Source organism: Brassica napus, chromosome C2 (assembly GCF_020379485.1).
Source record: "Brassica napus cultivar Da-Ae chromosome C2, Da-Ae, whole genome shotgun sequence".
NCBI lineage: Eukaryota > Viridiplantae > Streptophyta > Magnoliopsida > Brassicales > Brassicaceae > Brassica > Brassica napus.
The window spans coordinates 5,595,672-5,608,492 of NC_063445.1; the positions used below are offsets into that span (position 1 = coordinate 5,595,672).

The 12,821-nt window shown below is 37.6% G+C and overlaps 1 pseudogene; it reads left to right on the forward strand.

The window, feature by feature from the left end:
• Positions 1-4,025: 4,025 nt before the first annotated feature.
• LOC125581335 lies at positions 4,026-7,673 on the forward strand (annotated as a pseudogene).
• Positions 7,674-12,821: the final 5,148 nt, after the last annotated feature.

The window sequence follows — 12,821 nt, forward strand, 5'->3', positions numbered from 1 at the left end:
AGCAAGTAGAGAATGTGTATGGCTAAGATCAATAAGCCGACACATCTGTTCAAGCAGCGGGATTGACGAAAATACGGAGCCAACTATTCCATATGAAGATAATGCAGCATGTGTTGCTCAAACAAAGGACAGATATATCAAAAGTGATAGAACGAAGCATATTCATCCGAAGTTCTTCTCATACACTCAAGAGCTCGTGAAGAAGAAAGAGACTGAAGTAAGATATGTCCGATCATGCGATAATGCAGCTGACCTCTTCACAAAATCACTTCCGACTTTGGTATTCAGAAAACATATCCATCACATTGGAATGCGTCATCAGAAGGATCTATGACTGTTCATTCGAGGGGGAGCTTACATAGTTGTACTCTTTTTACCTTACGGTTTCTCCATTGGGTTTTTCTGGAAAGGTTTTTAACGAGGCAATAAGGACGTTAAGCAAGAGACGATAGTGACACCGGTCTCCAAGGGGGAGTGTTATAAACGTGAAGAATGAATGTCAAGAATACATGCACCAAAAATTGACATTTTCGTGTGTACATATATTATGTGGAGCCCGCGTCACTATGCACGCACAGTAAATCATATTTTTTAACTTCTATATAAATCGATCATTTCGATCGATTGTAACACACCATCCCTTCTTCTTCTTATAACACATTATCTTTCATTATCAGTGTTATCTTCTTTTAGTGGGTATAAAATTTTGCCCCATTTAAAATTTTTCGATACTATAAAATTATAAGTTATTTTATAAAACTAATGTCATTGACTAATATAAAAAAAGACACTTGCAATAATCCAATTTAGCTAAACCGGGAAATTTCAAGTCGGCACGAACCAAACATTGCAAACCAAAAGGCAAAAATATTTGAACAAAATATATAAATAAATCCATTAAACCAAATTTAAATCCATTCGTTTAGTAACAACAAAATCTTTTAATAACAATAAAATCCATGATTTAAACAAATGATTTCAACTATACCAAAATCTCACGTATAAGAAAACTGGTAACTATACCAAAATCTCCCGTATAATAACAATAAACTATCACATTAGTCAAAACAATTAAATTTAGATTTTAATAATTTATAGTCGTTTAAAAAAATTCAAAAGATAACATATAAGAAAAAATCTATTTTTTTTTATTCTTTGATTAATGTGATAGTTTAGTTTCTTTTAATAATATAAAATTGAACTAAAAGTATGGAAGATAAAAAAAATTGTTATTAAATATATTTTATTCATAATAAATAATTGCGATATATATCAATCATATTAGGTAATTCCATAGCTTTTATTTAAAGAAATAATAGAGAATATTCTTTTGTACACTATTAATTAATTTGATGGTTAGTTTAATAAAAACTATAATATATGATAAGATGAACCAACATATTTCTCCAAGAATTCTAAAAATCATTCTCATAGTGACACATGACTACAAAAATGTTGTAATGCTCTAGAATTAATATATAGGGGATAATATCAGAAGTTAAATTTTTATTTAAAATAATTATTTAAAATAAAAGGTAGACATATATAAAATTAAACTAACTATTCGAAACAACTAAAATACCATCAAATAAAATATGAGTTACATGCAATATTATTTTACTTGCTTGGGTGTTCAATCCGGATATCGGTTTGGTTTTTTCGGTTTTTCGGTATTTCGGTTAGTAAAATATAACTACCGTTCTAAATCCATATTTACTTCGGTTCGGTTCGGTTTATATACCGCCGGTTTTCGGTTTATTCGGTTTTATACCAAAACATAATTATTTATTTTGGGATCATATTATATAAATTTTAGAGTCATATTTTCATCGCAGTCATTTATTAAAAATATATTATATTTTCAAATAATAGAACAAAAAAATAAAAACGCTTATACCTTCAAATGAAATAATCAAATCTAGAATTAAAATCAAAGCTCGAAATTTTGAAAATAAAAATAAAAAGCAAAAGAGAAGTATGAAACAAAATGTTTCCACTCTTCCATATTCAGTGTTCATCAAAGTCATGCTTCGTCGAGTGAAACTCTGTTCGTTTATAAATAAGAAAAAAATTGTGAAGAATTTTTTCTAGTTATTATCCATCAAAAGTACAACCTTCACTTCAATTTAATCAATGATAAAAGAAAACAAAATGATTAAAAGAAGAAGACTAAGAAAATAAAAAGCCTCAGTTACGATGAATTGTTATTTAATTATATTTTAAGTGTTTTTCAAATTATGATTTTTTATTACTATAAAAATATGGTAATAATTATTAACAAAAGAATAACTTATATAACAAATATATTTTTCATGTGACGTTATAAAATATGTACATATTTACTTGTTTTTACTTTTGGTCGGTTTTGTTCCGGTTATAAACCAAACCATATCCAAATCCTATGGTTTTTATAAAATTATATTCATTCGGTTTATATGGTATATACCAAAACCATACCATATTGTCTATTTCGGTTCGGTTCGGTTCGGTTTTACCATATTGGACAGGCCTATGCTTGAATGTCTATCGACAATCAATATGTGTTAACCGACACCATATGAAAAATAATTTAAAAGATAACTAATCTTATATTTGACCCATAAAAATGAAGTAAATACCCATGCGGGAGGTACAGGTCAACAACCAAATATCTGAATTACATTTTAGGGAAAATTGTCAAATATGATTCACAACTTGATTTCAAACCCAAAGGTAAACCCAAACTTGAATCAAATGCAAAAGTAACCTAAAAAGCTATTGAATTTACAACCAACCCCTTGTGAACAAGCAAAAAACCGAAATTTTTTTACGTTTCTGCCCTCCGTAAAGTCGTCCAGAGGACTTACTGGAAAGTTGTCTGGACTAGTTTTACTTAGAAATAATTTAAAATTTTTGTAAAAAATATTTTGATAAGTGAAAAATTGAAATTATGTAATTAACATATGTTTTAAGAGATATAAATTAAGATATAACAAAATTTAATTGTTTTCAACATAGATGAGTGAAAGTAGTGAGTCATGATATTCTTTGGTTTAGGTTTTGCCAACATATGTTGTAGTATTGTATGTGTTTTTAGGGATAGATTTTGGAATGCATAAATGTTTTTTGAAAACTTTAAAATTTACCTAAGTGTTTTTATTTATGTGTATAGTAAACACTATTTAAGTATAACTACGGGTTTATAACGTGGTTAGTTAGTTAATTTAGTCAATTTAGTTTAGGGGTTAAATTTAGGGTCTGGGACGACTTACTAATAAGTCGTCTGATGTACAGTATTCAACAGACGACTTACTAGTAAGTCGTCCAAACCGGACCAAACCTTTAATTTTACAATGTACTTTTAAACCTAACCAGATTATTTACCAGCCATATATAAGGTGTTTTTTTTTCACTGTTTATCGAAAATCAGAAAACCCTAAAGCCGTTTCTCTCAAAGGCGATTTCGAAGGCGATTTCCGTCGATTCTCTCTAATCCATCGTTCTCACCGCCGGTTATCTCTCCGCCCGTTATCTCTCCGCCGTTATCACCGTCGTTATCACCACCGTTCTCACAGCCGCTTCCTTTATTTAAGATCCGAGAGGAAACCCTAGCGCGCATTCTCTCAGAGGCGTCTCGTTGAACTCCGCTGCCGGTAAGTTATATCTCTTACTGTCGAGTGATTGATTGAGGAAAAGGTGAACATAAAACTGGAAGTCTTGAAAGACTTATAATTAAGTCGTCTGGAAAGTCTTCCAGCTCACCTACTATCATGTCTAGCTCTCCTTCAAGTCCACAGCAATATGTTCATCCCATTATCACTAGATCAAAATCAGGAATTACTAAACCCAACCCTCGCTATGCTCTTCTCACGCAGAAAGCAGTCTTTCCTGTGCCAAAAACAGTCTCTGAGGCGCTCAAGCATCTGGAAGACTTTCCAGACGACTTAATTATAAGTCTTTCAGCTGGAAAACTTGCCAGACGACTTAATTATAAGTCTTTGATTGTTTGAGATGGTTGTCTTTGATTGTTTTGCAGGCAAAAAAAAATGGAGATGCCAGAACTCCCCCGTAGGATATATATATTAGGGGAAGAGCCCCCCGCAGTGCATAGCATTTCGTATCATACTTGTTGGACGTTGCATGCTGCTTTAAAGAAAGCTCTTCATGATGACGAATATGAAGAGCTGAAGGAGTCGAAGTTGGGAGTTTTCATCAAGTTCCAAGAGCTGGGATTTGATTGGGCTTCAAGGCTGGTTCACTACATGCTCGGTTTCCAGCTGGACATAAAGAAGAAGTATGAGCTGTGGAGTCTCGTTGGTCCAGAACCTGTGAGGTTTTCACTGTTAGAGTTTGAAAACCTCACTGGTCTAAACTGCGAGTACATCGAGGACCTTGAGAGACCTCACTCTGCTGTTACAAAGGAGTTGACTTCTTTTTGGGAGATGCTGGGAGTTCATGTCGAAGCTGGGCCATCTACTCAGGAGATAATAGCAGCACTTGAGAGATGCGAAGGGTGGTCTCGGGATGATCGCAAGCGGCTCGCGTACCTTGTCATCTTCACTGGATACATTGAAGGGAGAAAGTATTCAACCCCTACACGGGTTAGTCTGGCAAGGCTAGTGATGGAGCTAGAACGGTTTGAGAATTATCCATGGGGGAGAGTCGCATTTAAGGTGCTGATGGACTCTGTGAAGGGCAGAGATATTTTGGGTTGTTACACTATTAATGGATTTGCGCAAGCTCTCCAGGTCTGGGTGTACACAGCTCTTCTGGAATTGGGTGCTACTTTTGGTAATCCTCTCCCAAACAATCCGTCTCCACCGATACTGGCTTACAAGGGTCGCAAAGGACGCAGACAGTTTAAAGAGGCTATCCTCAGTCAGGTATTTACTTCAATCTGGACGACTTCGCAGAAAACTTATAATTAAGTCGTCTGATAAGTCTTCCAATTAGACGACTTAGTAGAAGACTTATAATTAAGTCGTCTGGAAAGTCTTCCAGCTGGATGACTTAGTAGAAGCCTTATAATTACGTCGTCTGGGAAGACTATCCAGACTACTTAATTATAAGTCTTCTACTAAGTCTTCCAGCTGGAAGACTTTCCAGACGACTTGATTATAAGTCGTCTACTAAGTCGTCCAGCTGGAAGACTTTCCAGACGACTTAATTATAAGTCGTCTGTGAAGTCTTTTCTTTCCATCTTTCTTAATCCGTCAAATATCTAAGTTCATATCTTCTATTTACTGCAGACTAGGGTGATCAACTTTGTTCGAAAGGACACTGGTGAAATGTTTCCAAAATGGGAGTTTGATGTTGAGGACCCGCTCGCAGAGAACATAATTAAACTCATGTTTGTGAAGAAACCGTGGAAGTGGACCATGGATTGCTGGGAAGTCACTGGTACTTGGGTCAATACAAAGCCGGCGGTTGTGAGTCCAGCGAAAAAAAAGGCAGTGAAGGAAGACAGTCCAAGACCTCGGAAGAAAGCTCGTAAAGAGGCACCTGCTGAAGCTAGTGAAGAGGCAGCTGCAGAGGCTAGTGAAGAGGCAGCTGCAGAGGCTAGTGAAGAGGTGACTACGACTGTTGGTGGGTTGACCAAAGAGGATATTAAAACCATGTTCAAGGACATAGCTGATGCCATGAGGGAAGGATTTGGGACGTGCCTTAAGGAGATCAAGTATCTGTCGGAAAGGGTGGAAGCTGTGGAGAAGAAGGTTGGTATCACCACAAAACGGAAAGGGACATCATCTCAAAACACTACCTCTCCACCTAAACCGACGCTCGAACTCGGGGTTAGTAATGAATCCTCTCACAACAAGATATTGACTATTATTGTATAAACCCATCTTGTATATTGCAGAGTGCATGTGTCAATGGGACGAACGCGGGAAGGAAGAGCTTGGCGGAGGATAAAGGTCCAGATGTGCCCGCAGATGTGCCCGCAGATGCTAGTTCCTCGGAAGATAAAGCTCCAGAACCGAGCCTTGTTCTATTGGACAAAAATCAATCCACTGTTTCAGATTTACAGAAGGAGGATGCTAGATATCTAGAAAAGAGGGATGCTGCTTTGGCACTTTGCCGTGCAAAGAGTGATCGAACAAGGAAACTTGCTGCCTCACAGAAATCTCCTTATACGGCAAACAGCACGGCCAGAGTGATCATTTCAAACAAAAAGCTTTATCCAGGCTATAATCTTTTTGCACCAATTGACAAGACGAAGTTGAAGGAGCTCGCTGATTGGTTGAAATCTTGTCCGTAAGTGTTTGCCTTTCCCATAATAGCTTGCTTTTCATATAATAGCTTGCTTTTCCCATAAAACCTGATTGCTTTTCAACATTTTGTGTTTGCAGTCATTATAGAACAGCTCTCGATAAAAAACCACGTAAAAGTAGAACTTGGTGGTATCAAATCCTCCGAACCTCCCTAGAGTGGCTGGAGGACTGTGTAAGTCTTCTGCTATGACGTAGACGACTTACTTGTAAGTCATCTGGTAAGTCGTCTACGTAGACGACTTATCAGATGACTTAATTCGTCTACGACTTACTTGTAAGTCGTCTGGTAAGTCGTCTACGTAGAAGACTTACCACTAAGTCGTCTGATATCTTCTGACTTGTACTCTATTTTATATGCAGCATATTGATGCTTGGATTAATGTGATGAGGAAGAGGTACGACGCTAACCCACAACATTTCAGGAGCGAGAGAATGTGCTTCCTTGATCATCTCTTTGCTCAGCAATGGAGATTCAACTTCAAGGATTTTAAGGACTCGAAGCCCGATCACAACGGTTTAGGAAGAAGACTCCTTGGTGGGGCGTGGAATTATTATGCAGGCACTATACCATCATTTTGCCAATCAAACAAGGTTTGGGGGACGGATATTGATGATATCTATGCGCCAGTAAACTTCGCCGACAGTCATTGGATTGCTATGTGGATATCGATCCCTAAGAGGCACATAGTCGTCTTTGACAGCATTTGTTCCAGTATCTCCCCAGAAGAACTCGATGTGGTAATGGAGCCTTTTCTCTACATGGTCCCTTATCTGCTTGTTGAGTGCGCAGTCTCAGACGAAGTACGTGCCCAATACAGCATGGAGCCATTCACATATGAGAGACTGACCAATATACCTCCGGCCCGAGCTGGAGATTGTGGCGTGTACACTCTAAAGTACATTGAATGTCATGCTCTTGGGATAGAGTTTAGTAAAAAAGACTTTGCTAAGCCCAACGGGAAGAGTATGAGGGATAAGATGGCAGTGGATATATTTCAAGAGCTTCCTGACGTGCATGAGTTCGAAAACAAGGACATGGATGCCATCCTGGGTACGTATGACGGGTGATAAACAGGCCACTTTAGATTATTTTGTATGATAGATTAGGCTGATGTGTGTATTTGAACTTGATCCCTATTTTGTATTTGAACTTGATCCCTATTTTGTATTTGAACTTGATCCCTATTTTGTAACTATATTCTGCGCAGAAGACTTACAGTTAAGTCGTCTGGAATGTTGGACGACTTAACTATAAGTAGTCTGGAAAGTCTTCTAAGCAGTGACCTTTTGTAACTATATTTTGGATAATATAAAGGGCAAGACCATTTCGAACAAAGAAGTTGACACAGATAAGTTCATAACACAAATTTTTAGTACATAGTTCATAACACAAGTTCATAACACAAATTTTTAGTACAGATAAGTTCATAACACAAGTTCATAACACAAATTTTACACTGGATGACTAACTTGAAGGTCTTCTGGAAGAAAAAACTCTGGACGACTAACTGGACGACCTTCTGGACGACTTAATTGAAGGTCTTCTGGAAGACTAATCACTGGACGATTAACTTGAAGGTCTTCTGGAAGAAAAAAACCTGGACGACTAACTGGATGACCTTCTGGACGACTTAATTGAAGGTCTTCTGGAAGACTAATCACTGGACGACTAACTTGAAGGTCTTCTAGAAGAAAAAACCCTGGACGACTAACTGGACGACCTTCTGGACGACTTAATTGAAGGTCTTCTGGAAGACTAATCACTGGACGACTAACTTGAAGGTCTTCTGGAAGAAAAAACCCTGGACGACTAACTGGACGACCTTATGGACGACTTAATGGAAAGTCTTCTGGAAGACTAATCACTGGACGACTAACTTGAAGGTCTTCTGGAAGAAAAAACCCTGGACGACTAACTGGACGACCTTCTGGACGACTTAATTGAAGGTCTTCTGGAAGACTAATCACTGGACGACTAACTTGAAGGTCTTCTGGAAGAAAAAAAACCTGGACGACTAACTGGACGACCTTATGGACGACTTAATGGAAAGTTTTCTGGAAGACTAATCACTGGACGACTTACAATGTGGTTTCGTATGGCCAGTTTCCTTGCATTTTGAGCATCTATAAACCCTGTGTTGCTTCCGGGGTTTGCGTCCTCTCATCCTGGATAGCTCCAACCAAGATTGCCATCTTGATTTCTTCTGTCTTCCCGGACCACGTTTACTTCCGGAGGAAAGCATGTGTGTTCCTCAACTTGTTGTCCAACACAAGGATATATATTCTCTGAGTATCCTGCAAACAGAAAATCCTTTGAGTACACTGGACATACAAGTGTGGTGATATGCAAACCAACAGATGTTCCAGCAGCTATAGCATGAGAGCAAGGTATTTTCTCCACTGCATAGACACCACAATCACACTTTCCATGTTCCAAATCAATCACACAGTCCATTTTCCCACCTTTCACAAAGAATCGCCATCCATCAATTGGTTGTACCGTCATCGTATCCGCTATCTCCGATCGAACAGCAAGCAAGTATTCAACACCTCGACTATGTTGAGTTGGGAGACTCAAAGCATCTTCTCTCCTTTTCCAAAACCACTTTCCTAGCTTCTCCCTTATGAACTCCAACAGGAACTGAACCGGAAATCCTCTAGCTCGCTTCAGAGCGGAATTAATAGATTCAGCGATGTTGCTTGTCTTTATGTTGTACATGTCCCCCTGACAATAAACCCTTGACCATAGGCTGACGTCGGCATTCTCCAAATACGTTGCAAGGTCCGGGTTTGCACTCCGTATCTCAGCCATGTACCGGTCAAAATCTGAAACCGTATGAGCATAAGCATCACCTTTCACCAAGTACAAGAGATGTTTCCCTTTAAACTTTTTGACAATGTTATCTTGAAGGTGATAATAACATATTCCTCAGGTTGCCCAAGGAAACACCTTATCACACGCACTTTTAATGGCCGCGTGCCGGTCAGAGACTATCACCAGAGGCTGCTCATTGATTACGCGTTTAAGCACACACCAATTAACCTAATGTGCCAACAATACCACAATCGAATGGTATGTCATTGTAGCATTTTAGGATCGAATCCACAGAGAACTAGAGACTTATAACACCAAGAATACACAAACCTTCCTAATCTAAGCAAACAAGAAGATAGATGATTTGTAACAAACTAATATCCTAGAAATATAAACAAGTGAATCCATGGGCTAAGGGAATTGACTTCAAGTAACTAAGATCCAATCTAGGTGACAAGCTTTCAATCAAAGTAATCTCTTAAGTCTAAACACAATCTTAGACAAGTCCTATGTCTAGGTAAATGCCCATTTGCTTAGAAATCATTAAACATCAAATGTCTTTGGCTTAATTCAATCAAGCAATCTTTAAGTTCAAGTTCAATAACTATCTAGCAATTTTAACATCAAGTGTCCTTGGCTAATCTCACTAGAGCTTAGTTGAGTTGATTCAAACACTTCATCTAATCATGTCTGATGAGAAGTGTTTAGAAATCAGGTTTAGAGTGATCAAGACTAAACAAGCATTAAAAATACTCAACAAGCAAGTTCATACAAGGATCTAATACAATAACACCATAGATCTTCACTAAGTTACTCTAATCTCCCTAACCCATGAATTCTTAAGGAAACTACTCACTAATCTCCATGAAAACACTTAATCTCATAATAGATTGAAGCATATTCAAGTAGATACAACAGAGAATAAAGATAAACAAGGATTAAACAAGCAAAACGAAATTAAAACTCAAGAACAGATGATGAACAATTGAAGAACAGCTCAAGAACACTAAGAACAATGATATTTCAAAGAGAGAGAGTTTTGACAAGTTAAATTATTACAAAGTTGGATAATGATGTTTCTTGCCCACCCTTTTGATAATAAGAAAGAAAATATTATACAGAAAAGTAGGAAAAATCGTGCAAAGGAAAGGTGGGTGGAAGAAAGTGGGAAGTTGGTTAATCCCATCAACTTTCAAGTGGTCCCCGGCAAGGATTGATACACCTATAGTAAATCGATCATAACTTATCCAATACAGCTTCAAATGACTTGAAACCACTTCTATTGGAAAGCTAACTCAATTTCCAGTGTCTCCACAAATTTTGAGCTTCAGAAGAGATTTTTAAGGCCTTCATCCGTGTTCATCTTTCACGCTCTGGCTTCAGAGCGGGTACGCCACCTCGCTGCCAAACCCCGCTCCAAATGTTTTGCTTCGTTTCTTCATAACACGCGCGAGCTACAGACCCCGCTCCACCAGGTCGCTCTACATATGGAGCGGGTACGCTACCTCGCTGCGTGAGGTCGCTCTGATAGGGAGATCGCTCAATGATCACTTTTAACACTTCTTTTGGACTCCAATTGCACTCAAAATCCCACCAATGGTCCTCTAACTCATCCATGGTGCTCTCCAACACCTGATATGTACAAATGCAATGATATGCAACCTAAATGTGCCTAAATGATGCTCCAAATGACCAAACCATGCAAGAATAAGAAGTTAAAAACATGTAAATTCACAAGATATCAACTCCCCCACACTAGTCTTTTACTTGTCCTCAAGTAAAGTTTCAAGTCCTAAGAAGGAAGAAGTTTGAAAAAGGGAGCTCTTAGCCAAAAGACACACATCCTAGCTCTTCTACAACATTCCAAATGATCATAGCAAACAATCATTGGTCATTTTTCTATCAGTCTAGCTTCTCAATGCCTATCAAACTCTTTTTATTTCTTTATACAAAGTGCAATGTTCATCAATCAACAAGTAACTTCAACCAATTCTCACCATCCTAGATGCTAGTTCAAATGAGGATCTTATGCTAGCAATAGATGAGAACAAACATATGTCGCTCCCAATACTCTCAAGATTTTGCACATGACAAGCTATCAATAAGAGACCTCACTCAACAAATCAATATTGGTTTCAAAGAATGGCAAGGGTTCAAGGGTAAGGGAGTGCTATTTGGGTTAATGAAAGGATAAGACATGGAATAAGATAACCCAAATGTGTATGAAATCCATGATCAAGTATGCAAGTGCCCATATGCAAGAGAGATTAAATTCTTTATGATCAAGTTCAGTTTGTAATTGGTTTCAAGAACAATGTCAATATCATATGAGCAACATGTTTCAAAAAGAGTTTTCAAGGCTCAAGAGATGCTTGTAGATATGTTCTTTTCATGGCAATTTCAATCATGGCTCCCTATGCATAATTCAAAACTCACAACTCTTTTTTTTTTTTTTTTTTTTTTTTTTTTTTTTTTTTTTAACAATCACAAGAAAATCCAAAATGCAAATCATTAAAATCCACACAGATGCAAAGTGCTTGATATGTCAAATGCAAATCATCCAAATAAAAACAAGCAAAATGATCAGTTTTTATAGTACCCCCACCACACTCGAATCACACAGTCTCTTGTGTGACTTTGAATTTGGAGTGGTTTACATGATAAGTAAAATAAAAATTACTAGAGATGTGGAGAGAATTTAAACCGGATTAGAGTACTTACCTTGTGACTGTAGCGACTTGAGCATGTCACTATGGATATGTCGCTATGAGCATGTCTCCACAGCACTTGTGTTTCTTTCCTAGCCTCTTTTGAATCCTTTCCTTTTCCTGAACACCTTCCAAACTGAAATGACACACAATTCACACAAACAAACACACAAACAAGGATGGTTCACACAATTTATTAAAAACATTCACACATATATACAAAGGATACTCTTGAGATTTCCTCCCAAGTGAGCTTGTTTTAAGTCTCTAGCTTGACTTTGTGTGCTTGCTAATCATAAGTATCAAAAGGTTGAGCCAATGCACCTTTGGTCCCTCTCCTCCAAGAACAAGGAACCAAGTATGCAAAGGAGCACACTACTGTCCATAGAAAATAGACATATTTTTCCTCAAAGAGCTTCACTAAAGATATGACATGAGTTATGAAATGCTCCTTGAGGTTCAGATGATCATGAGAATCAAAAGCATTAGGTGGAAACACAAAATCAACTACATGTTCAAATGAGGTTTTAACAAAGTAGTCAACTCTATCTCCATCAATCAAATAATACACAATGTTCACATTCTCATGATAGTTTTCAGCATGGGGGTTTTCTATCTCAAGCAAGAGCTTATCCACATCAAGTTCATCCCCTAAATCAGGAAGTTCAAGAAGAGGTCTAGGTTCATCAAGAATGAAAAACTCAGATTCAAGATCAAATGAAGCACATAGATAGCTCTTGTCAAAACAAACTTCAATATGATCTCTAACAAGCTTTTCTATTCTCAACTCATCTAGTTTCTTAGTTTCACATATCAGATCAAGACATTCATTCATGAGCACAAGAGAATTAAGACCAGAGATATTATTCTCACCACAAGGCAAGCATATTTCCTCGAGTTGAAGTTTTAAAGTGGAAATTTCTATACCTTCCAGTTGGAGTGGTGGAGCCCAATACATTACCTCATTAAGGGCACAAGCAGCATCTAACTCATACTGGGTAACCTCCCTTTCTTCAAACTCTGCTCGGTCCCTAATGAGGTGTATCC